Raw genomic sequence first — 5,718 nt, 5'->3', positions numbered from 1 at the left:
TAAACTAGATTTAAATTCAAATATAGTCATTAAATGTTCCGACCCAGATATTTTCGTAATTTTATTAGGTAACTTTCATAAAATTAAATCTAAAGTATGGATCGAATGTGGTATTTCCGACAAGCGTCATGTTATTGATATTAATGCACTACATGAATCCTTTGGATCAGACTTGTGCAGAGCACTACCGGGATTTCACGCTTTGGCAGGATGCGGTTATAAACCCGCATTCTACAGAAAAGGTAAACAACGTCCTTATAAAACGTTCTCTAAATCAAAATGCATTCGCCAATTTAGGAAATACAGGCGCCAATAAAGAGAACACTTTTTTCGTCATTGAATCTTTTGTCTGTAACATGTACGGTATTAAATCATGCGAGAAAGTTAATCAACTCCGATATGAATTATTTCATATTGGAGATGGGACATTTTATCTCCAACATATGGACAAACGCGACTTTGTTTGATCCATATGAATTGGAAGCCGAAAATTGCGGATGGAGTTTGGATGGATCCAATTATGAGTTAAATTGATTTGAAGGACCACAATTGCCACCATCAGTCAAAGATATTCTCACTGACAGTGAACAAGTTCGAAAGGTAATTTTGTGTAAGTAATAGGTATGTTCTCAAATTGTCAGAAGTGAACCTGATAACAAAAAAATTAAAATACGAGATATTATGAAGGTGGGAGTGGAGCGACGACGCTCATATTATTATTAATATCTCCGTTACTCTTCCACCTGGACTTCTGACGACTTGCAGGTAATTTTAATTTGAATTATAAAATAAGTATGCAAAATGTCAGAAGTGTACCTAGTGACAAAATTCTTGCGAAAATTTTTGCAACATTACCGATTTCTGACGACCCTTTATCTTCCGCGTAGACTTCTGACAATTTTTTTCCTATTTTCTAATATAGTCTCCTATACTAGTGCAAATTGTCAGCTTTGTACCTAATCAAAAAATTTTCATCAAAAAAATTACATGTTCAACCCCCTACTCTCACTTATTCCGTCCAGGGCGAGTTCTGACGGTCTGCCCCTTGCTATGTCAGTAACAACCGAGCCTGTATATAATAAAATTTCACGTTTAGCTAGTGACCCGTCGACCTACGTAGCCAGCTCTTAGACTATTACTGATCAAAAAAAACCCGAGGAATAATTCCCAAAATACCCTCCATACACGCTCGCACCTTCACCAACACATCAAGAATTACAAGTCTTAGGCTTCATAAGTGAATTCTAAATTGATTATATATAATCTGATTGAATCACCAAATCTAGTGTCAACAGCAATTTTTTTCTTAGGTCGAATCATACTGATCACCTTGAAATTTCAGTGAGCATTTCAATCATTATACAACTTTTGTATTAGAACAAAGTGGTTTTGGAATGTTCACCAAAATAGTATTCCTAGATTGGTGAATCGAATTTTTCTTCATCAGATAGACAGCCCACCTATTTTGAGGAGTGATTAATTAATAAATGCTTGGTTGTGTGTGTTATCTACAGTAGTTCCAGCTCATTATTTGATGCAGCATCATTCATGGAAATTCGAATAAGAGTCAATAAATAGGAATTAACAATAGTATTAAAAATTACATGAACTTTTTCATTTCATTCATGGTGAAACTTTATTTAGTGATTTTTGCACCCACATATATTCAACTTTATTAGTCAAACTAGTGAAAAATCCCAACTTGTTTCGTCAAACTAACTAGACCAACCAAATGCTGGTTATTTATAATAATATAACAATAAAAAATGAAACCCGTCTCATTAAAACTACTAGGAGCAACAGGTGTAAGCCATAAAACATTAAATCAAGACTATAAATTTTTGTCTTAATCGTTAATAACCTCGAGTGTATGTGTATGTGTCAAAAGTTGAAAAGAAATTGCCTAATTTAATTTCTCTACTATTAAACTTTTGCATTTCCGATCAACTTAATTTAGACATTGGTAATTTATGGTTGAATGGACCAACCCAAATTTTATTGCTAGTGTCGACTCTATTAACATATTTTATTACTGATGAGCCTATACTAAGAAAGATCTGATTTATTTTAAAAATATTCTGGTAGGTCAGGAAGAGATAAATCAATTTCGTGGTTTCTAGAACGAAATAGGTTTAAGATCTTAGTTAACTCTTTTAAAAATGCTTTTTTAACTCCTTATCTCATTGCTTCTTGATGTTCAGTGGATCGACAGTTAATTCTTAATTAAGAGGATTTATCTAATTCTTATGAGAGTTGTGAAGTAATGAATAATGTGCATCATCAGCATAGGTAGAAGAATAAATGCATGTTTAGGACTGTCTCTAATAAAAGAAAGTTTTGCGATTAAACCTTGTTGCAGCACTTAAACTGTGACGAGTTATATCTACATTGATAATGAAAATTGCCCAATATAGGAAATGAAACGCCTGTAAGTTGAAACGTTTGATCTAAAAGTCCAAGGCTTAAAAATGAGTCGAGGAAGTTGGTGAAGTCTAAGAAAGCGTAATCGTTATGCAAGATGATCAAATGATCTATTTAAAAGAACAGTTGCAATTGCTTCTTGCACAAGATTGTGTGACTGTAGATTGAAGATAGAAGGTTTAAAGGTGCAGTTGCAAGCTGTGGTATGATGGCTATGAAGATACTGGTTGATCAAAAACTGAATATCAAAATTTGCTTTTTGACCTGGTCACCTCCAATTGGTTAAATTATAGAAACTAGGGCCTGAAGCTCTATACATCCCTTAAAAGATGATAAATCTTGAATGGTGAGAGTTTAATTTTTTAAACTTAGTGTGTCAGTAAGAAATTTTGATTTCGAAGAACCGGCAAAATTTTCTTACTTAATAGTATGCAAAAATTAAGGTTTTTACATATGCGTATGTTTATAACGTCCTATTTTTTTTAATTATAATGGGTAATAAAAATAACTTACCTGTTTGTAGATATTACGCAACACACTTCAATTATGAAATTGTATGCATAACTGAAATAGATATGTAGAACTATTTGTCTAATCCTAAAAGGACTAACAAGAATTATCTATTTGCTTAAAAAATGCACCTACATTACATTGTTCTACTGAATATTTCTAAAAGCTTGAAATTTTAATAGTTTAAAATTAAATTTTTCAAGTTTAAGATATTTAACAGTAACATCCCAAAATCTAATTAAAGCTGTACATTACTTAAATGATGACGAGGAACATTTTTGTTTTACCTTGAAAGGCTCTGCAGATCAAATTTTTTTAATTAAAAAAATAAGTAAAAACTAAAGTGAAATTGCCTTTTTCTGCAGCTATAGAAAAAATCTTATCCTTGGAAAACTATTGAACATTAATAATCATGGTCGTTTTTAATTAAAATATGATGACAAAAGAAAACTTTATTTAAATTTATTAACGCAAAAAAAATTATTGAAGGTTATTAAATTATTTTTAACTGGAAACTCAGAATTTATATATTAAAAACTATGCATAACATAAATGGATACGGGGAACCTTTTAGATTTAGAAGCATCAGCAGACCAGAATATTTATAATACAAAAATAAGCACAAATTAGAATAATATACATAACTTAACTTGATATGAAGAGAATCTACTTACGGAATTAATATTTTATTTCAAAAATTTGCTTATAATTTCATTAATTATAATTGAAATTAAATCACGCACTAGGTATGCTCTTTGATGCACTATATAACATTTCCAAAATTAATTAAAACCAGGCATAACTTTAATGGCTACGAAATACCTTTTATCACTTAAAAAAATACGAATAAATTTTGTAAGTTTGTCGCAAAATTACTCACATGTAAAAAAATGTATTGTTTTTCGCAATATTATTAACTTCTTTTATAGATAAGGGCAATTTTATTTCGCACAACTTTTATTTGAAACATTTCTCTATAAGACTTTTACTTTTTTTATAAAAAAATAAGATTCGATTTTTTTTTTCCAATTTAAAGCAATTTTTTCTAAATTTTTTAAAATTTTGAAATTTGAACTTTGCCATAAAAATACATGAATTAAAAATTATGCATAATATCAATGGATACAAGGAATCTTTAAGATTTTAAAGACACACATCAGAATATTTATAATACAAAAATAAGCACAAATAACAATAATATTATGCATAACTTAAATGGATACGAAGAGCATTTGCTTCTAATTCCACTAATTATAATTGAAATTAAGTCAATTTTAGAGTAAAATCCGTAAAATAGATTTATAAATTCCTGCTCGCAATGAAGGTTACTGGGTGTACGAAGTTTTAATTTTTTTTTAAACTATTTAATTTATATGTTTACTTATATATATATGTAACTTTTTTATGCTAAATAAAGAATCTTACTATTATTATTATAATTTTTTTTGTTCTAATGATGCGCTATAGAACATTTCCAAATTATTTAAAACTAGAAAATTAAAAAAGCATCTGCACATCAGAATATTTATATTACAAAAATAAGCATACATTAAAAAAATATTATGCATAACTTAAATGGATACGAAGAGCACTTTCTTACAGAAATAATTTTATATTTAAAATTTTGCTTATTATTTCAGTAATTATAAAAGAAATTAAATTAATTTTAAAGTAAAATACGAAAAATAGATTTATGAACTCCTGCTTACAAGAAAGAAGGTTTTTAATGCTAAATAAAGAATAATATTATTATTATATTTGGGCATCATATAACACTACGAAAATTAATTAAAACCAGGAATACTTACAACTTAAATGGATACGCAAAAAACCTTTGCTAATATTTAAATAGTCGAATTCTATTTCGAAATTCTAAAGCAATTTTTTTTTACTATCTTTAAATTTGCTTATAATTTAATAACTCCTAATGAAATTGAATCCATTTTAGTGTAAAATACCCAAAACAGATTTATAATGAATATGCACAATATAATACTTCCAAAGTTTATTAAAGCTATACATAACTTAAATGAATACGAAAAACTTGTCGTTAATGCCTAAAATGGTTTAATTCTAAAATAATTTCTTTTAATATAAGAATAAATTAATTTTGGAGCAAAATCTTTAATAACAGGCAAAACTCACAGTTTTTCATAATAGAGATAAAATGACAATTACACGGGAAACTTCTATCTTAATAATTAATTTCCGGTTTAAATATATTAAAAGATGACCATTTCCGAAGACTTACAAATGTACATAATTTTTCTTTAAACCTTCAGTGTTTACCCAATTTAACATTCCTAATAACCAAACATTTCTGAAACTTAATATCTCTCAATATACATTTTGACATTTGGAAGGGAGACATCTATTGCTGCAATATATAAAAAACAATTACATTAACCCCCTCGGAATATTTTTTAACGCTTAATTTTAGTAAGATTGTTTTTATTTAAAAAAAAACTATATTAATTTAATTTTAGATAAAAATTTAAATATTAATATTTGGTTCATTGAAAAACTTCACACCGGTAAACAAATGGTTTTTAATTGATTTTTTAATATTTCCTTAAAAATTTAAAATTCATTGAACGTATTTAATATTTAAAAAGTGTTTGTCTAACTATGTTTGATTTAAAGTTTTTTTGTCTTAGTGCACTGCTTTGAATTTCCTTTAACTTCCCAAGCTCCTAAAATGGTAAACTAAAATTGATCCTGGCACAAGGAATAAATATAGTATTGACTGGAAGTAAATGTTCTTAAAAATAAATAAACAACAAAAAA

The sequence above is a fragment of the Anthonomus grandis genome, chromosome 7, assembly GCF_022605725.1.
Source record: "Anthonomus grandis grandis chromosome 7, icAntGran1.3, whole genome shotgun sequence".
Taxonomy (NCBI): Eukaryota; Metazoa; Arthropoda; class Insecta; order Coleoptera; family Curculionidae; genus Anthonomus; species Anthonomus grandis.
This window is presented reverse-complemented; position numbering follows the sequence as displayed.